Raw genomic sequence first — 22,361 nt, forward strand, 5'->3', positions numbered from 1 at the left:
AATCAAAACTATCTGCTTTTACTTTATGTTTATGCTAAGAGCAAAAGAATGATCCTCTCTGGAATCACACGGTATCATCTAGAGTTTCAAATGATCTCTACAATTTTTATAATGTCTGGCATTCAAAAAAAACCTGACATTCTTGAACTCAAGAAAAAGTACCTGAAAAAAAAAATAGTGAAAAAAGAAACAATTAAAACAGATTCACAGGAAATCCATTCATTTGAAGTTTCAGAAATGTACTTAAATGTGCTCATAAAAAATAGAAGACAAGACAGAGAATTCCAAAGAGGGTTATAACCTATAAAAGTTTTCAAATAAAAGTATTGAATAAAAACATAATTAATAAAAATTTAGAATACAAAAGGAGTTTTGCAGAAGATTAAATAAAGCTGAAGACAAAGGATTATACTGGAAGACCATCCAGTATAAAATTTCTGGTCTATATTACAGAGGTCAAATAATGTTAAGCATAGCTTTAATAATATATACGATGCAGTTAAAGGGTTTAGTAGGTGTATAATTGGGATACTAAAGGGAGATGACATAGATAATGAGACAGACACAATAAATAAAGAAACAGCAACTAAGATTATTCCAAAACTGTTGAAATTTATCACCCCATAAATTCAGGAAATGTTTTGAATCCCAAGTAGGATAAACACAGAATAATCACACAGAACCACATTATTATAAAACAGCTGACAACCACACACAATGAGTAAAAATAAAAATGGCAGCTGAACTCTCAAAAGAAATAATGCATGTCTATTTAGAATTCTATGCCTATCAAAATATAATATCCAAAAATAAAGATAAGGATAACTTCAGACAAAATCTGAAAACATTTATCACTAAATGTTCCAACTTGGGAAAATTCTAAATAAGTCTTTAAGCATAATGAATATTATACCATTTTGAAATCCAAATGCAAGAAAAAAATAAGAAGTAAAACGAGGATAATCTAATTGAACATTGTTCAAAGTAATACTAATATCTTAGTTTAAATTTAGTATTATTAAAATGCATAGGAACAACAAAACAGGCAATAAGGAGGTAAGTACAGTTAACATATCAAAGCTGTAAAACATTTCAAATATTTTAGATCTATTAAATTATGAATACAAATTATAATTTTTAGGATAAGCCTTACACAAATAGTTAAAAGAAAAGTATATGAAAAGAAGCCTATGAGGGGAAAGTGTAATAGTGAAAAGTACTTAATTTGAAAGGAGGCAAAAAGAAATAGAAACAAAGAAATATAGAGAAACTGGATAAATAGAACATGACTAGTTGGCAGATTTAAACTACAAAATATATCTCTTCTCAGCCTTTTGGCTAAGATCAAATGTAAACTACAAAATATAGTAAAGATGATAAATTTGCACAGACAATTCCAGATAAAAGATAAAGACTTTGATGGGATAAAACACAAAAATTAAAAGTTATGAAGCCCACAAAACCCATTTTAAACATAAAGTAAAAATAGATTTTTGAGACAAGATACAGTGCTAGAGACAGAGAGGCAAATTTCATATAACAAACACTTTGGCTAGATAATAAAAGAATTCAAATTTCATGTATCTAATAACATAGCCTGATAATATAGAAAGCAAAAATGGACATAACTAAAAGAGAAATTAGCTAATTCAAAACAATAGTATAAAATTTTACCAATTTTCTTCAGTAAATAATAGAAAAACAGACCAAAAATTGTAGAGGACAATGAATAATTCAAACAATACAACTGACATATGGACATAAGTGTCATACATAGAACACAATACTGCAAAATTCCCACTTTTGACATATACATGGACATTTGTCAAAAGTGATCATGTGCTTGGCTAGATAGCATGTCACACAATGGTCACAAGGTGAAATTATACAGCAAGACCCCTGATAACAATATAAAAATGCTAGAAATCAATGATAAAAGATAACTATAGTATTCTGAATATGGACAATAGTTGTGGCCCAATGATTTTGATGTGTCTGCTAATTTTTCTAGGAGATAGAGAACATCACACATTTATATAACTTGTAAGTAGAGAAAAAGTGTTCCAACAAAATGTTCATGTCCACCACATAATGTCCAAGTTTTCATGTGTGGAGGGAGAAGAATGGGAGCTAAAGCTCAAAACAATTGAACCCACAGACATAGAGAGTAGAAAGATGGTTACCAGAAGCAGGGAAGGGTAGTGGGGGGACACAGGAACGGTTAAAGGAGTACAGAAAAACAGTTAGAAAGAATGGATAAGACCTGCTATTTCACAGCACAACAAAGTGACTACAGTCAATAATAGCTTAATTATACTTTTATGTTTTTTGAGACAGAATCTTGCTTTGTCACCCAGGCTGGGGTGCAGTGGTGTGATCTTAACTCACTGCAACCTCTGCCTTCTGGGTTCAAGTGATTCTTCTGCCTTAGTCTCCTGGGTAACTGGGCCTACAGGGGCATGCCCCCATGCCCAGCTAACTTTTGTGTTTTTAGTAGAGATGAGTTTTCACCATGTTGGCTAGCCTGGTCTTGAACTCCTGACCTCAAATGACCTGGCCACCTTTGCCTCCCAAAGTACTGGGAATACAGGCATGAGCCACCGTGCCAGCCATTATTGCACATTTTAAAATAACTTAGAGTGTAATTGGATTTTTTTTGTAACTCAAAGGATAAATGCTTGAGAAGAAGGATACCCCATTCTCCATGACGTGTTTATTTCACATTGCATGGGTGTAAAAAAAATCTCGTGTACACCATAAATATATACACTGATATGGTTTGGTTGTGTCCTCACCAAAATCTCATCTTGAATCATGGAACGTAGCAGAGGGCTCTGAAAAAAGCATCTACAAAATTACCAGAATAAAGAGCAAGATAAACAGTAAGTGTTAGACTATTGAATACTGATAAAGACTTGTAAGTCACAGCACTGGCAACAAAGAAAAGCCTAGAAAATCTGCAGGAGTAGAAGTGCAAGACTCAAAGAAGAATCATTGCTGGAAAACAATTAGATGTATAGAAAAGAGGTGATACTCCCTGGAGATAAGGTAGTGAAGAGAAAGAAACCAGAACCATCTCTGAAAGTTACTGAGCAGAAGAGGAGAAAACTGATAGAGGAGGACATTCTTAAACTGGGAATCCTGTATATGAAATAAAAATAACAAAATACATATAAAACTATTTTAAACCATCAGAAAATATAAACAAAATCCTTTCTGATTATGAAAGTTGTTTTTCCAAAAAACAATGCAAAGCTGAATAACATTACACATATCAGTTGAAACTGAATTTAATATTCTCAACTATGAACTTACAAAAATGGAAAATATCTTCTATCAAAATGATTAAAACCAAGAAGAACATATTCCCCAATAGGAAGAAATAAACTAAAAGTTCACTGAACTCAGGAATGAAATCACGGAGAAGGAGGAGCTGAAAAGTCTACGAAGAAAGTCCTGGGCTCACCCTGAGTTTGCATGCATGAAAATGGCCCAGAGCAGTCTACTAAGGACTTTATGAACAAAGGTAGAGTCCCACCCAGACCAGTAATGGCTTTTGGGTAGCACATACATGGGACACACCTGAATGGTGCAGCAAAAACTTTTAAAATTAAACTATCATTAGAACCAAAGTCCACAGAAGACTGGACTTAACTGGGTTAATTCCCTGATAAAACAAAAAACAACTTTCTCCAGAGGATCTCAAAAGGACTAAACTGTAAATATATTCACAATGTTCAAGTTGTAATCCAAAATCATTTGTAATATAGTAAAGCAGGAAAATCTCAATAACTTTAAAGGGAAAAGACAATCAGCAGATTTCAAACCTAAGATGACTCTGATATTGCTAGAATTGCCAGACTTTTGAAGCAGATATCCTAAACATGATGCATGACGTAAGGGAAATTATGATATGAAAATTTTGATGTATCGAAAGAAAAATAGGTATTATAAAAATAATTAGAAAATTTCAAACTGAAAAACAACTGAATTTTTTTTTTTAAAGTCATTGAATGGGCTCAAGAGTAAAATGGAGGAGACTGAGAAAAGTGAACTTGAAGATAAATCAATAGAAATGATCCAATCTGAAGAATAGAAAGATTTTAATAAATGAACAGAGCCTCGGGGAAGTCAGATGAAATGTCCAAAAGTCCAACTTTTATATCATTGATGTCCTGTAGGATACAGGAAAGATATTAATGCATGCAAATAGTTGAAGGTATTATACTGGAAGAGAATTTTCCAAGTCTCTATGATTTTTCTCATTTTGTGAGCACAGATAGACACTGATAATCTTTGCTCTGGGTTAAATTTTAAAGGATATCGTATACTGAGCAACCTTGGAAGAAAGAGATAGTGTCTGCCTCTAGACAGAGAAGTTTGTTTCTGCACGGTATAATAAACCCATTTCATCTGGTGGTTCCCTAAACTCAAGACTCGTTAGCTGTGTTGCAAATTTACTACCCTCACAGCCTCCACTTGGGCTGTTCCTCATTACCCCTGTGAGATTTGGGGCCAAGTGTAATTGATGTGAACATAAAGCTTATGCTGCTTGTTGTGCCATAAGTAAGAAGGTTCTTTTTCTGACCCAGGCATCTAATGTCTTCTGCCAGCACACATGAAACTACAGCAAGTTCTCTTGTAATTTGGCAAGTAGGGTAAAATATCTGACCCTTCATAGTTTCTGATGGATTTTGGAGATGAGGATGGGATGCTGAGAGAGACATGGTTTTGTAGAAGGATAAGGCAAGAGTCCCCTTGGGTCAGGTTACAGAATGTGAGAAGACTGGTAGCAAATGTTCTTGTCTAAGTAGTGGACAAGGAGGGGAGGTAAGGGAATTCCATTGTCTTACCTGTTAAATATTTAGAGGCTGATCACGTGGTAAGGTTGAAACAAGCAACCCAAATAATGCTTTGGCTTTTACTCTCCTCTGGGTGAGCAGAAGAAAAGATATGATTATGATAATGAGGTGGCAAGTCCCATGGCTCCAGGTGAATTGCCATGTGGAGGTAGCTTCTTTGTTAAGGAGTCCCCAGTGATTATGTAAATGGTGTCAACAATGACAATATAGAGCTTTGAGAGGATAAAAAGTATTAGAAGTTCAAATTGGTTGAGCTAAAATCAACCAGTGGGCCATTTCAAACAATTCAGACAATAAGTGTCTTCTCACTCTCTCTCTAAAGGGAACTGACAACTATATATGTTCATCTGAGTATTCTGGGGAAAATTAGATGGAGGAGGGCTTCAGATTTCTATTGCTTTCTTGTAAACATTTGGTTAATTCACCATCCTAGTTCCACATTCAGCTGGGGACATGGCATTCAATTTCAACTTCAGGGCATTTGGGCAGAGTTCACAGCATGAAAGGGAAGCCAATGCATTCTTGTGGGTGTGGTCCTTTGGCTAATTCAGTGTACTGCTCTTATTGATTTTATATATGAGTAAATAATAATTGATGTTTATAAACTGGTACTTTACCATGCTGTAAGTTCCGGAGGGAATTTAGAGGGATTCAAAAGAGCTGCAGGTATACAAGTTCTAGTGGAACAAACTTTCCTATCATTTTCTACATGTGGGTGAGTAAGAATTTATTACCAGTGGTTTTCCCCTGTGGTTTCCAAAGCTTTCCTAAACGGCTGATATCTTGTTAATTGGAATATCAGATGCCTCAGCCTCAACTTCTCTGACTGTGATGTTATTACATCTCTGCCATCAGGGTGTCTGACAACTCTAAAACAAATGGGCCTGATCTCCAAGTAAACTTTCTTGGGACCAGGTGGGGAATTCACAAAGTTTGAACTCTCTAGCAGTCAAGGCAAAACTGCTCTCTCTTCATGCTTCAATAATCAAAAAAGAAAGCTCAACACCTCATTGGACCATTTGCTAGAGACAGTATGTGCCTCACTTGGACATTTTACTTGGTCCTTTATATCAGCTAACCCATATATCAGTATCCTTTAAGTTGTGCATAAACCAACAAGCTGCATAAGAAACTCTCCAGGAAGCCATGGCTTACTCTTTAGCTTTAGGTACCACAATACTAATGTCAGTTTTGAGCTGCACATCTGTTAATGATTTTGACTGATGATTTTTCCAATTGGATTATCTGGCAAAGAGATGCAGACTCTACCTAGGAATTCCTCGTAGGAGTTTTTACTCCTCGCTTCTCTGACTTGTACACAAAGTCTAACTTCTGAAAAGCAACTATAGCTTGCTGTTTGCTTTTCACAACTAAATACCTGACCCAGAGATGCTTTTTTCCTCTCTATTATTATATTCCCATTTTGGGGTGGCTCAACTTAGACTTGATGATTAACACAGAGGGAAGCACCTCACTTGACAAATGGAAGTAGTATGTTAAGAAACTCATTGGGCTAGCTAAGAAACATCTCATCTGTATGCGGTAAAGTGGCAGCTCTTTCTCAGTGTGAATGTTATTTCTCATTCTACTGCATTAAGCAAAGTTAGGGCTCAGTAGGTCCATGATTCACAAAGATTCCTCCTAATGTCTATGCTGGGTTCACTGATGGTTCAGCTAAGCGGAAACAAAATGGTATCTACTGAACTACTATACCTCTTCAACCTCCGCATCAGCTCTGTAAGAACCAAAAATAGATGTGGTCATGCCTTCCCACTGAGAAGAACTCAAGGTCATTCTGATAACTATGACCAGTGCTCCCTTGTAAGAAACTTATTTTATGTCTGTTATCTCTTGGACTATTGTCAATAGCCTAGTGATTGAACTGCCACTTAGAAAACCATAGCCTGGCACATTAGAGATCTCTTTCTTTGAAATCACAAAATGTGGAAACAAATCACAGTTAATGATGGAGACTTTTGGGTCTCTTATGTAGGTGCTCACTCCAGAGCATAGCCAGTCTAAAACAGATTAGACATAGAAAATCTAACACTTACCTATACTCACATGATAATTTTGTGAAGGATTTTACTTCCAATCTCAACAAAATGGAGGATGGGGAAAGAGAAAGAGAAGTGCATGAGGTAAACAATTAACAATTGGTAAATCTTGAAAATATAAATCAGACACTCTTAGGTAACATCTGCGTTTTCCAGTGAAAGTGAAATTGACACTAATTTGTCTGTTACATTTCTAAGAAATTGTCTTTATTTCAAGATCCAAATGATTACTGTGATAACAAGAGTAGTTAAGTAGTTATTTGTTTTGTACTCTTTCAAATTATGCATATTTTTATTTGACTGAATTATTTTGGTGATTTTAATTTTAATGTTGTGTTTTTTTTTATATAAAGTTTTTCTTTTTTTTTGTTTCTTTGAGGCTGGGAAAAGAGGTATTTGCTTTGCAGCATTCAAATATATTTGACTACAGAGAAAAATAATCATTTAAATATACTCAACATAGAATGTAAAGTTTTAGTAAAATTAAGACTTTTCAATATCACAGTTCCAGTCACAACAAAAGTGTGTTTATTTACAATGAAAATGTTATTAAAATAGTGTGCTGTATATAATAAGAACATAATAAGAATATTAAATGAGACTTTTTTTTTTTTTTTTTGAGACGGGGGTCTCACTCTGTCGCTCAGGCTGGAGTGCAGTAACATGATCTCGGCTCACTGCAAGCTCCGCCTCCTGGGTTCCTGCCATTCTCCTGCTTCAGTCTCCTGAGTAGCTGGGACTACAGGCACCTGCCACCACACCCGGCTAATTTTTTATATTTTTAGTAGAGACAGGGTTTCACCGTTTTAGCCAGGATGGTCTCGATCTCCTGACCTGGTGATCCACCTGCTTTGGCCTCCCAAAGTGCTGGGATTACAGGCTTAAGCCACTGTACCCAGTCTATATAAGAACATTTTGTAACATTACATTTTTATGAAAATTCACAATTCTATATTTTCATAACAGCCATTATCAGTATTTAGTTAGAGTTTTAATAATACTTTTTATTGGATTTAAAAGTGGATTTTATCTGATGAGATATACCAATACCCATCAAGTGATAAATGGATGGAGATAGAGATTACTGTAAATCAGGCTCTTGAGAACATATGTTAAATAACAAGAAAAAGAAAAAGAGGAGCAACACAGAAGAATTTTTAATGCTAGAAGAATAAGTGGAGCTAAAATTTAATACTTTAATTCAAATCTGTAGTTAATGTTCCTGTCATCTTTCTTTAGAGGTTTTTGAGCAGTCTTTGTTTTTTGAAATTATACTAATTGTAGACTGCTGATTAACTCTCTGTGCATCTCATACAAAGCAAGCATTTGTTATATATTTCAGAAATTAATGAACTGCTATGCCAATATTCATTTCACATGACTGGTTTGTTTAAGAACATTTGCCATTACTGCTAAGAGAGTATCCCTGACCTCTTTTCCCTACTGATCTGATGATACATAAGGAATCTTTTTCTCTAACATGTCTTATTATGTATATTCATCATATGTTATTGCAAAAGATAGGCACTGATATATTTTACCTTTATCATTTGTCTAACTACTGAAAAGTAAACTGTACCTGAACCATAGCCAAAATTACTTACTCAAAATATTTTTTATGTATTTACATATATGCATACATACATGTGTGGATATATGTGTATAAACATAACATATATGTTCATATATATATGACATGCCCTAATTTTTCTAACAGCTAAAGGATTTTGATAAAGGGTTAACAAGAACATTTGAACTCATCTTTTTTTTTTTTTAATTATACTTTAAGTTCTAGGGTACATGTGCATAACGTGCAGGTTTGTTACATATGTATACTTGTGCCATGTTGGCGTGCTGCACCCATCAACTCGTCAGCACCCATCAACTCGTCATTTACATCAGGTATAACTCCCAATGCAATCCCTCCCCCTCCCCATAATAGGCCCCGGTGTGTGATGTTCCCCTTCCCGAGTCCAAGTGATCTCATTGTTCAGTTCCCACCTATGAGTGAGAACATGCAGTGTTTGGTTTTCTGTTCTTGCGATAGTTTGCTGAGAATGATGATTTCCAGCTGCATCCATGTCCCTACAAAGGACACAAACTCATCCTTTTTGATGGCTGCATAGTACTCCATGGTGTATATGTGCCACATTTTCTTAATCCAGTCTGTCACTGATGGACATTTGGGTTGATTCCAAGTCTTTGCTATTGTGAATAGTGTGGCAATGAACATATGTGTGCATGTGTCTTTAGGCCAGCATGATTTATAATCCTTTGGGTATATACCCAGTAAAGGCATGGCTGGGTCATATGGTACTTCTAGTTCTAGATCCTTGAGGCATCACCATACTGTTTTCCATAATGGTTGAACTAGTTTACAATCCCACTAACAGTGTAAAAGTGTTCCTATTTCTCCACATCCTCTCCAACACCTGTTGTTTCCTGACTTTTTAATGATTGCCATTCTAACTGGTGTGAAATGGTATCTCATTGTGGTTTTGATTTGCATTTCTCTGATGGCCAGTGATGATGAGCATTTTTTCACATGTCTGTTGGCTGTATGCATGCCTTCTTTTGAGAAATGTCTGTTCATATCCTTTGCCCACTTTTTGATGGGGTTGTTTGTTTGTTTTTTCTTGTAAATTTGTTTGAGTTCTTTGTAGGTTCTGGATATTAGCCCTTTGTCAGATGAGTAGATTGCAAAAATTTTCTCCCATTCTGTAGGTTGCCTGTTCACTCTGATGGTAGTTTCTTTTGCTGTGCAGAAGCTCTTTAGTTTATTTAGATCTCATTTATCAATTTTGGCTTTTGTTGCCGTTGCTTTTGGTGTTTTAGACATGAAGTCCTTGCCCATGCCTATGTCCTGAATGGTATTACCTAGATTTTCTTCTAGGGTTTTTAATGGTATTAGGTCTAACATTTAGGTCTCTAATCCATCTTGAATTAATTTTCATATAAGGAGTAAGGAAAGGATCCAGTTTCAGCTTTCTACTTATGACTAGCCAGTTTTCCCAGCACCACTTATTAAATAGGGAATCTTTTCCCCATTTCTTGTTTTTGTCAGGTTTGTGAAAGATTAGATGACTGTAGATGTGTGGTATTATTTCTGAGGACTCTGTTCTGTTTCATTGGTCTATATCTCTGTTTTGGTACCAGTACCATGCTGTTTTGGTTACTGTATCCTTGTAGTATAGTTTGAAGTCAGGTAGCGTGATGCCTCCAGCTTTATTCTTTTGGCTCAGAATTGTCTTGGCAATGCGGGCTCTTTTTTTGTTCTATATGAACTTTAAAGCAGTTTTTTTTTCCAATTCTGTGAAGAAAGTCATTCGTAACTTAATGGGGATGGCACTGAATCTGTAAATTACCTTGGGCAGTATGGCCATTTTCACAATATTGATTCTTCCTATCCATGATCATGGTATGTTCTTCCATTTGTTTGTGTCCTCTTTTATTTCACTGAGCAGTGGTTTGTAGTTCTCCTTGAAGAGGTCTTTTACATCCCTTTAAGTTGGATTTCTAGGTATTTTATTCTCTTTGAAGCAATTGTGAATGGAAGTTCATTCATGATTTGGCTCTCTGTTTGTCTGTTACTGGTGTATAAGAATGCTAGTGATTTTTGCACATTAATTTTGTATCCTGAGACTTTGCTGAAGTTGTTTATCAGCTTAAGGAGATTTGGGGCTGAGATGATGGGGTTTTCTAAATATACAATCATGTCATCTGCAAACAGGGACAATTTGACTTCTTCTTTTCCTAACTGAATTCCCCTGATTTCTTTCTCTTGCCTGATTGCCCTAGCCAGAACTTCCAACACTATGTTGAATAGGAGTGGTGAGAGAGGGCATCCCTGTCTTGTGCCAGTTTTCAAAGGAATGCTTCCAGATTTTGCCCATACAGTATGATATTGGCTGTGGGTTTGTCATAAATAGCTCTTACTATTTTGAGATACGTTCCATCAATACCGAATTTATTGAGCGTTTTTAGCATGAAGGGCTGTTGAATTTTGTCATGGGCCTTTTCTGCATCTATTGAGATAATCATGTGGTTTTGGTCTTTGGTTCTGTTTATATGCTGGCTTATGTTTATTGATTTGCATATGTTGAACCAACCTTGCATCCCAGGGATGAAGCCCACTTGATCATGGTGGATAAGCTTTTGGATGTGCTGCTGGATTTGGTTTGCCAGTATTTTATTGAAGATTTTTGTATCGATGTTTATCAGGGATATTGGTCTAAAATTCTCTTTTTTTGTTGTGACCCTGCCAGGCTTTGTTATCAGGATGATGTTGGCCTCATAAAATGAGTTAGGGTGGATTCCCTCTTTTTCTATTGATTGGAATAGTTTCAGAAGGAATGGTACTAGCTCCTCCTTGTACCTCTGGTAGAATTCAGCTGTGAATCCATCTGGTCCTGGACTTTTTTTGGTTGGGCTATTAATTATTGCCTCAATTTCAGAGCCTGCTATTGGTCTATTCAGGAATTCAACTTCTTCCTGGTTTAGTCGTGGTAGAGTGTAAGTGTCCAGGAAATTATCCATTTCTTCTAGGTTTTCTAGTTTTTTTGCATAGTGGTGTTTATAGTATTCTCTGATGGTAGTTTGTATTTCTGTGGGGTCGGTGGTGACATCCCCTTTATCATTTTTTATTGTGTCTATTTGATTCTTCTCTCTTTTCTTCTTTATTAGTCTTGTTAGCAGTCTATCAATTTTGTTGATTTTTCAAAAAACCAACTCCTGGATTCATTGATTTTTTGGAGGATTTTTTTTTTGTCTCTATCTCCTTCAGTTTGGCTCTGATCTTATTATATTTTGCCTTCCGCTAGCTTTTGAATATGTTTGCTCTTGCCTCTCTAGTTCTTTTAATTGTGATGTTAGAGTGTCAATTTTAGATCTTTCCTGCTTTCTCTTGTGGGCATTTAGTGCTATAAATTTCCCTCTACACACTGCTTTAATGTGTCCCAGAGATTCTGGTATGTGGTATCTTTGTTCTCATTGGTTTCAAGGAACATCTTTTTTCTGCCTTCATTTCGTTATGTACCCAGTAGTCATTCAGGAGCAGATTGTTCAGTTTCCATGTAGTTGAGTGGTTTTGATTGAGTATTTTATTCCTGAGTTCTCATTTGATTGCACTGTGGTCTGAGAGATAGTTTGTTATAATTTCTGTTCTTTTACATTTGCTGAGAAGTGCTTTACTTCCAATTATGTGGTCAATTTTGGAATAAGTGTGGTATGGTGCTGAGAAGAATGTATATTCTGTTAATTTGGGGTGGAGAGTTCTGTAGATGTCTATTAGGTCTGCTTGGTGCAGAGATGAGTTCAATTCCTGGATATCCCTGTTAACTTTCTGTTCGTTGATCTGTCTAATGTTGACAGTGGGGTGTGAAGTCTCCCATTATTATTGTATGGGAGTCAGAGTCTCTTTGTAAGTCTCTAAGGACTTGCTTTATGAATCTGGGTGCTCCTGTATTGGGTACATATATATTTAGGATAGTTAGCTCTTCCTGTTGAATTGATCCCTTTACCACTATGTAATGGCCTTCTTTGTCTCTTTTGATCTTTGATGGTTTAAAGTCTGTTTTATAAAAGACTAAGATTGCAACCCGTGCTTTTTTTTTTGTTCTCCATTTGCTTGGTAGATCTTCCTCCATCCCTTTATTTTGAGACAATGTGTGTCTCCTCATGTGAGATGGGTCTCTTGAATACAGCAAACTGATGGGTCTGGACTCTTTATCCAGTTTGCCAGTCTGTGTCTTTTAATTGGAGCATTTAGTCCATTTACATTTAAGGTTAATATTGTTATGTGTGAACTTGATCCTGCCATTATGATATTAACTGGTTATTTTGCTTGTTCATTGATGCATTTTCTTCCTAGCATCGATGGTCTTTACATTTTGGCATGTTTTTGCAATGGCTGGTACCGGTTGTTCCTTTCCATGTTTAGTGCTTCCTTCAGGGTCTCTTGTAAGGCAGGCCTGGTGATGACAAAATCTCTAAGCATTTGCTTATCTGTAAATGATTTTATTTCTCCTTCACTTATGAAACTTAGTTTGGCTGGATATGAAATTCTGGGTTTAAAATTCTTTTCTTTAAGAATGTTGAATGTCAGCCCCCACTCTCTTCTGACTTGTAGTGTTTCTGCCAAGAGATCTGCTGTTAGTCTGATGGGCTTCCCTTTGTGGGTAACCCGACCTTTTTCTCTGGCTGCCCTTAACAGTTTTTCCTTCATTTCAACTTTGGTGAATCTGACAATTATATGTCTTGGAATTGCTCTTCTCGATGAGTATCTTTTTGGTGTTCTCTGTATTTCCTGAATTTGAATGTTGGCCTGCCTTACTAGGTTGGGGAAGTTCTCCTGGATGATATCCTGAAGAGTGTTTTCCAGCTTGGTTCCATTTTCCCCATCATTTTCAGGCACACCAATCAGACATAGATTTGGTCTTTTCACATAATCCCATACTTCTTGAAGGCTTTGTTAATTTCTTTTTCCTCTTTTTTCTTTAGACTTCTCTTCTCTCTTCATTTCATTCATTTGATCCTCAATCGCTGTTGCTCTTTCTTCCAGTTGATCGAGTCGGTTACTGAAGCTTGTGCATTTGTCAAGTATTTCTCGTGTCATGGTTTTTAATCTTTGTCAGTTCGTTTATGGCCTTCTCTGCATTGATTATTCTAGTTATCCATTCTTCCATTCTTTTTTCAAGATTTTTAGTTTATTTGCGCTGGGTACGTAATTCCTCCTTTAGCTCTGAGAAGTTTGATGGACTGAAGCCTTCTTCTCTCATCTCGTCAAAGTCATTCTCCGTCCAGCTTTGATCCGTTGCTGGTGATGAGCTGTGTTCCTTTGGAGGGGGAAATGCACTCTGATTTTTTGAATTTCCAGCTTTTCTGCCCTGCTTTTTCCCCATCTTTGTGGTTTTATCTGCCTTTGGTCTTTGATGATGGTGACGTACTGATGGGGTTTTGGTGTGGGTGTCCTTCCTGTTTATTAGTTTTCCTTCTAACAGTCAGGACCCTCAGCTGTAGGTCTGTTGGAGATTGCTTAAGGTCCACTCCAGACCCTGTTTGCCTGGGTATCAGCAGCAGAGGCTGCAGAAGATAGAATATTTCTGAACAGCGAGTATACCTGTCTGATTCTTGCTTTGGAAGCTTTGTCTCAGGGGTGTACCCCACTGTGTGAGGTGTGGTGTGTCGGTCTGCTCCTACTGGGGGATGTCTCCCAATTAGGCTACTTGGGGTCAGGGACCCACTTGAGCAGACAGTCTGTCCATTCTCCGATCTCAACCTCCATGTTGGGAGATCCACTGCTCTCTTCAAAGCTGTCAGATACGGTCGTTTGCATCTGCAGAGGTTTCTGCTGCTTTTTGTTTGTTTGTTTGTTTAGCTGTGCCCTGTCCCCGGAGGTGGAGTCTACAGAGACAGGCAGGCCTCCTTGAGCTGCTGTGGGCTCCCCCCAGTTTGAGCTTCCCAGTGGCTTTGTTTACCTCAGCAATGGTGGACACCCCTCCCCCAGCCTCCCTGCTGCCTTGCTGTTAGAATGCAGACTGCTGTGCTAGCAATGAGGGAGGCTCCGTGGGCATGGGACCCTCCCAGCCAGGTGTGGGATACCATCTCCTGTTGTGCCGTTTGCTAAGACCCTTGATAAAGCGTGGTATTGGGGTGGGAGTTACCCAATTTTCCAGGTGTTGTGTGTCTCAGTTCCTCTGGCTAGGTAAAGGGACTTCTTTCCCCCTTGCGCTTCCCGGGTGAGGTGATGCCTAGCCCTGCTTCAGCTCTGGCTGGTTGGGCTGCAGCAGCTGACCAGCACCAATTGTCCGGCACTCCCTAGTGAGATGAACCCTGTACCTCAGTTGAAAATGCAGAAATCACCAATCTTCTGTGTTGCTCGCGTTGGGAGCTGGAGACTGGAGCTGTTCCTATTCGTCCATCTTGCTCTTTGAACTCATCTTAATTCCTGAAACAACATTTGACATCTTTTATCTTTTCTGGAAATATCTCCTAAAAATAGCACTTCCTGGGGTTTTCGTTTGTGAAAATTTGCAACTACAAGTTCAAATTATTTAATAGATTAAAGAATCTTCTACAGGCTTCTACTATAATGTATATCTTTCAATAAATTGATATAACACATGTAATTGAAAAGCTTTTGTTTATAAATTTCTTTGTAGTATTTTTAAATTATCTTTCACTATTTGCAGTGTCTCTCTTCAAGCAACCTCCTCCCCAAAGAGATGGACTGCTGCAAATGTTAAGTTCAAAGTCCACAGTTGGCAAAGGAAGTATAAGGCAGGTCTTGTATGCCTGACCCAAAATTTGACTTGACTCAGCAATCTTGACTATCCTATAGACACACAAACTCTTGTAACTACTCTGTTAAGTTCTAGAATACAGGCAGGATTCCTGTCCTTCCCCAGAAGTTAATCTTTGCTTTGAAATGGTGGAGGGCTTTGGACATGTGCAGGTCTCTTCTCCTGTCCCTATTGACAGATAGCCTTTGCCTAGTATATATACTGTACCTAGTATATATGCTGTAGCATATTTTATATTTATGAGTGCAGAAATCTTGTGGCCAGCAGGTCTCCTTACCTGTCCCTGGTGACAGATAGCTTTTGCCTAGTGTCAAGCAGCATGTTGGACAGGTGGGCTTGGACTCCTCAGCTTCACCCTCTCCCTGGAATCAGTCAGTCTCTGCTTATGCAGGTCAAGGCCACAGACAGATTTCCTACCCCTACCCAAGGGGCAGTAAACATTTTCCTGGGTTCAGATCAGAGTCCTGGTGTGGGAGACTTCTTGTTTTTCCCTTAGCAATATGCAGGTTTTGTCTGATGTCATAGCAAGTTACAGTGTAGGTCTTTTACCTGTCCCCAGGGGCAGATGAAAACAATCTTATACTCACATGGGGCCTATAAAGTGATTGGGATCCTCAACAATCTACTAATCCAACCTCAGAACTATAAGGTCCTGCACACCTGCACCACTGAAGAAGGCTCTCTCAAGTATTCGGCCCTGGTCCCAATCTTTATTGCTTGGTAGTTGCTCATGGAAAAGATCTAGCAAATGTGTGCAAACTCCCTTGTATCCCCCACTACCTGAGATTGTGCACTGTCACACTAGCTAGCATTGTTCTTTAAGCAGACTCCTTTGTGCAAACTCCCTTTTGTCAACAGTTATCTGAGATTGTACACTGTCACGTTAGCTAGCATTGTTCTTTAAGATGTGTTTGAAAATATACCTATTTTCATATTTATTTTCAAGGTGACTACTTTTTTCTCCCATGTTCTGTCAAAAATAAAATTGTTTTAGTGTCCCATCTTTCTTCTGAGAGGTTTGTCACTCTGGTTAACCTGGTTGCTTTGTGACATCATCTACGGGATGCCGTTTAATGAAAAAGTTAATTTTTGTACCCGTTCTCATTGCTATGGTGGGAGCAATATTCTTTGTGACTACTTATATTCTACACGGAAGTGTAACTTCCTCCATAATAGATTTGCATGTAAAAATTTAAACATGATGCATATCAAGGATATAGAAGGAGCTGCTATATTATTGTAGATGTTCTCTCTATAGGAAGTAATGCTCAGATTGTTTTAACATGTGTGCATTACCATGATCATCTTTCCATATTTTTAAGTAAACCAAAAGTTTCTGAGAAGCACAAAAGTTTGTAAACAAAGCATGAAAGGCTTCAAGTCCTATAAAAGCCACTGATTAGAAGAAAAATAAAAGTGATAAAGCATATTGAGAGTAGTTAATCGCTATAAGAGGTAGGCTTGGCCATGCATGTAACCTTCAAGTACATATTTTTTCTGTTACTGATAAATTAAATAAAATAATGTCTGTTGAAAGCTAAAGTTTCTAGCATGGTATAATAATTTTTACAAAATTAGAGAAACATCATGTGCAGTGCATTGATAGCAATTGTTGAATAATTTCATGTGTTACCATGTCAATATAGCAATGACACCAGACATTTGAACATTTGAAAGTGATCCTTGGTGAGGTAAATGTTTTGCTCAGGAAGTTAAGTTTAAAAGACGGTATTAGATGATTCAAGAGAAATAATACATGGAAAAACCTGCATACTTGTCCAAAGCAACTTCTGTTATAGAGGAACCACACATTCTAGGCACCGAATCTTTGGTAAAAAAAAAAAAAAAAAAAAAAAAATACATGTCATACACCCAGTTGATAATTACAAATGTTATGACTATGACTTAAACACAAGCATCATATTTTCAAACTCCTTTACAACTGTAGCCTCACATTATCAGGAAATAAATAATCATATGTATATACACCCACATTAGGTATTTGAGTATGTGCATTCATTTTTATTTTTCTTTCTGATTGTCTATCTCAAATAGTTTTGAGAATGTGGTTGATCTACTTATTCTTCTGGAGTCTTCAGTGAAAAGATAATTATTTCCACAATATCTTTATATTGGACATAATGAACTCTCAGGCATGTATTGTTTTACTTATTACTTTAACAGTTTTCTCTTGCTCATCTTAAAACTAAACAGCAATGAGCTGGATCCTCTTCCTTACAAAGAAACTTCTCCTTAGACAAATCTTTAATAATAAATGTTTGTCAATAATCTCATTTGTTGGCTCATTTTGACCAAAAATAATTTCTATTTTTTACATGCCTTTGATACCTTTTCACCATTTCTTTATTCTACAATAAATTGTTCAATATCATTTGCGTGCAAAGAAACATATCTACTGATCAGTTCATTAAATGGTAAATAATTAGGTAGCTAATATTACAAATATTTTATATTATGCAAGCATCAAAAAGTGCATTGTTATATAAATGTTTAAATATATCTTAGTGATATTTGGGAAAGCTTGATGTAGTTGTTAATAGGTTAGAGATGAATTATTTTATATTTTAACACTTCAGAAATAAAATATAGATTCATGCTATTTCAAAATGCATAATTCAAAATGTTTTTAGGAACTCATCATATTCGTATGCATATTTGTATGTATAATACATACAAATGCATATTTATTTTATAAATATATACAATGTACATACAAATGTACATAGAAATACATATATATGTATAATGTATGAAAACTATCATATGTTTTATAGCAACCTCTTAAAAAATAGTCTATGTGTCATCAAAAGACACATTAAAGAGAATGAAAAAATAAGAAATACATAGGATGAAAATGCTTGTATACAGACTAAATAAAGACTATCTTAAGAGAAAAACAAAGAGTAGCTTAGAAAAGAGTAACAAAATGGCAAATAAATGTATCAAATTATCTATAATTTCATTAGTAGTTAGGAAAATGGACAGTAAAACTAAATGAGATACCATTAAATGCCCAGCAGATTCACAGGATTTTACTTGAGTAAATATGATAAAGCTATATGTTGTTGAGGATCAGCAAAAGTAGAGTTTTCCAGAAGCTGTTCATATGAACATAATTTTGTTAAACTTCTTTGGAAAACAGTTTTACATTATATAGTGTAGTTAGACATTTGCATATCCTGATACCCAGCAATTCTACATCTTAGAATGTACCCTGAGTAAACTCTTACACATAAGCGCTGAGACTTGTACAAGAAAATTTATAGCAGCAGTAAAACTTAGCAGTAAACTAAATTAAATGTTACTTAGCAGTAAAACACTGAAAAAAATGAAAATAGGTATCAACAATAAATTTGATAAATAATTAGTGGTATTTTCAAACAATACCATGTGAAACAATATTATTTGTGCAATTTTTAGCTTATTGAGTTGAATGTCTCTTTAACTGAAATTTCGTACTTCAAAAGCTATGATCATAAGCTTCTGGTTTTACTCTTATCCCATAGTAACTCTTACTCATTTTTTTGTAAGTCATTTACCTGCCCTAAAAACACTGATGACTCTCAAATTTATTTTCTCTTTCATCTTCCATCTCATTCTCCATGTTGGTAGTGGTTAATCTCATTCATACAGGCAGCTTTAGCCTCTATCTATTTTTAACTGAAAAATCTATACCTCTATTACAGATAGATTTCTACAGCTGCAGAGCCTTACACTATTTAACTCATCATCCAAACTAAGATTTGTAAGAGTGAAAGATAGTGCTCCACTTACAAACAGCAAGAATAAACCATCGCTGTCTTGGTCAAATAGAGATGAATATAATACTACTTATATCAAACTGCCTTTTGGTATTTCTATTTTGATTTCTCACAATAATCTAAAATTCATATTTCTTTTATTGATTTTATCTTCTCTTGATTCACATCAGCTTTTTTCTTTTGTTACCTCACAGCAATTTCTAACATAATCCACTTAAGTCTCACAAGTCAGAAACAGGAGTCATCTCCAACTTGTTCACCCTCTCTTTCCACATTAAGTCAGTTGCTAGTCCCTTTCTATACCACTCTTAAAACATCTTAGGGATATTTATATTTCTCTGTACTCCTAAATTTCTATTCTAGTTAACTCTAAGCTTTAATTCTCTCTTTTATTACCACAGTTCCATAAAACTTTTTTTCGTGCTCCTAGCGTTATATGCAAGGCCAACATTTGTACTACAGCTCTAAGCAACATTTAAAAACAAAAATCTGGTCATATTTCTTGTATGTGCTGCCCATCAGTCTCAAGATGAGGGTTTAGAAGTCTTTTTATTATCTCTCAATATCTTTCTAGGATTCTGTGTCTCTCCCTCTCTCCAATCCCACATTCAGCTTTAGTGGCATTATGAATTATTTTCAGAACTATTTATTTATTTTTTCATACTCCTCTTGTCTTTGCAGCTGCTACTCATTTCTGTTGAAACCCTTAATAGCATCTCCTTTCTGTTTTTCTAATTCCTAAACATCAATCATTCCCCAATGTGGATATCATTTTGTCCATAAAACCTTTTTTTGACTCTTCTCTGAGTTCATTTGGGTTACCGTAATGAAATACCATAGACTTGGTAGCTTATGAACAAAAGAAATTTATTTATCAAGGGTCTGAAGGCTGGAAAGTCTAAGATCAAGGTTCTGGGAAATTCAGTGTCTGGTGAGTGTCTGCTTCCTCAGATGACCTTCTTCTCATTGTAACCTCACATGACAGAATAGACAAGAGAGTTATACTGAGCATCTTTTATTATGGGACTAATCCCATTCTTGAGAGCTATGTGCTAATGATTTAATCATCTCCCCAAAGCCCCACTTCCTAATACCATAACTTTGGGAATTAAGATTTCAACATATGGTCAGGTATGGTGGCTCACACCTGTAATCTCAGCACTTTGTGAGGTCATGGTGGGGGCGGATCAGGAGTTCGGGAGATCAAGACCATCCTGGCCAACATGGTGAAACACCATCTCTAACTAAAAATATAAAAATTAGCCGAGCACAATGTAGCACACCTGTAGTCCCTGCTACTCAGGAGGCTGAGGCAGGAGAATCACATGAACCTGGGAGGCAGACACTGCAGTGAGCCGAGTTTCGCACTATTGCACTCCAGCCTGGGTGGCAGAATGAGACTCTGTCTCAAAACAAAACAAAACAAAAACCAAAAAAACACAACAACAAAAAGATTTCAACATTTAAATTGTTGGAGACATAAACATTTCATTCATTATAACTCCCTAAGCCTCTTAGGTACCCCTTCTTTGTGTTCCTATAGCATCTTCATATTTTACACTGTCTCTTGAGCTTCCTATAATGTAAAGGTTAAAAGAACAGGACTCAGCCCAGTTTTGTATATTACAGTGCCTGACATAGCATATATGTTTAATAACTACTTGTTTATTTCTTTGATTTTGTCTTATTTCCTATATTTAGGTACATTAGAACTTGCATTCTAATTGTAAACTTTGATTCAGTTTAGACTGAAGACTGGTGTATTAGTCCATTCTCATGCTGCTAAAAAGACAGGGTAATTTATAAAGGAAAGAGGTTTAATTGACCACGGTTCAGCCTGGCTGGGCAGGCCCCAGGAAACTTGCAATCATGGTGAAAGGGGAAGCAAACACATCCTTCTTCACATGGTTGCAGGAAGGAGAAGAATGCAAGCTGAATGAAGGGGGAAGCCCCTTACAAAACCATCAGATCTCATGAGAACTTACTCATTATAATGAGAATTATGGGGTAACAATTATGGGGTTGTTAATTCAATTACCTTCCATCAGGTCCCAACCACCACATGTGGAAATTATGGAAAATACAATTCAAGATGAAATTTGGGTGGGGACACAGCCAAACCATATAATTCTGTCCCTGGACCCTCCCAAGTCTCATGTCCTTACATTTCAAAACACAATCATGCCTTTCCCACAGTCTCCCAAAGTCTTAACTCATTCCAGAATTAACCTAAAAGTCCAGATACAAAGACTCATCTGAGACAAGGCAAGCCTCTTCCACCTACGTGCCTGTAAAATCGAAAGCAAGTTAGTTACTTTCTAGATACCATGTGGGTACAGGCATTGGGGAAATACACCCATTCCAAATGGGAGGAAGTAGCCAAAACAAAGGGGCTATATGCCCCATACAAGTCTTAAATCCAATAGAGCAGTCATTAAACCTTAAAAATCCAAAATGATATCCTTTGACTCTATGTCTCAAATCCAGATCATGCTGATGCGAGAGGTGGGCTCCTATGGCCTTGGGCAGCTCCACCCCAGTGGCTTTGCAGGGTACAGCCACCCTCCTGGCTTTTTTTTCATGAGCTGGTGTTGAGTATCTGTGGCTTTGCCAGGAGCTCGGTGCAAGCTGTAGGTGGATCTACCATTGTGGGGTCTAGAGGATAGTGGTCGTCTTCTCATAGCTCCACTAGGCACTGCCCCAGTGGGGACTTTGTGTGTGGGCTTCAACTGCACATTTCCCTTCTGCACTGCCCTAGCAGAGATTATTTTATGAGAGTTCTGCATTAGACTTCTGCCTAGGTGTTCCATACATCCTCTGGAATATAGGCAGAGGTTCCCAAACCTCAATTATTGACTTCTGTGCATGTGCAAGCTCAACACCATGTGGAAGCTGCCAGTGCTTGGGGCTTGCACTCTCTGAAGCAATGGCCTGAGCTGTATTTTGATCTTTTAGATGGGACTGGAGCAGCTGGAACACAGGGCACCAAATCTCTAGGCTGCACATAGCAGGGAAGCCCTGGGCCTGGCCCACTAAACCATTTCATCGCCCTAGACCTCAAGGCCTGTGATCAAAGGGGCTGCTGTGAAGGTCTCTGACATTCCCTGGGAACATTTTTCCCTATTGTCTTGGTGGTTAACATTTGGCTCCTTGTTACTTATGCAAATTTCTGCAACTCACTTGAGTTTCTCCTAGGAAAATTCATGTTTTTATTTTCTATTGTATGGTTAGGCTACAAATTTTCCAAACTTTAATGCTCTGATTCCCTTTTAAACATAAATCTAAATTCTAAACCATATCTTTTTAAATACATAAAACTGAATTATTTTAACAGCACCCAAGTCACTTTTATTTTTATTT

General features: G+C 36.8%; 2 long non-coding RNA genes across 2 annotated transcripts in view; one reads left to right on the plus strand and one right to left on the minus strand.

Moving 5' to 3' along the window:
• LOC105500040 (uncharacterized) overlaps positions 1 to 22,361 on the plus strand; it is a 108,536-nt gene that overhangs the window by 73,562 nt on the left and 12,613 nt on the right. The gene's annotated exons all lie outside the window — the stretch shown is intronic.
• The window catches only part of LOC139363786 (uncharacterized), a 264,458-nt gene continuing 256,043 nt past the window's right edge, over positions 13,947 to 22,361 (minus strand). The window contains exon 4 of the long non-coding RNA XR_011624740.1: positions 13,947 to 14,864. This is a non-coding gene — a long non-coding RNA (uncharacterized lncRNA). The remainder of the gene's footprint in view (positions 14,865 to 22,361) is intronic.

The sequence above is a fragment of the Macaca nemestrina genome, chromosome 6, assembly GCF_043159975.1.
Source record: "Macaca nemestrina isolate mMacNem1 chromosome 6, mMacNem.hap1, whole genome shotgun sequence".
Lineage (NCBI taxonomy): Eukaryota > Metazoa > Chordata > Mammalia > Primates > Cercopithecidae > Macaca > Macaca nemestrina.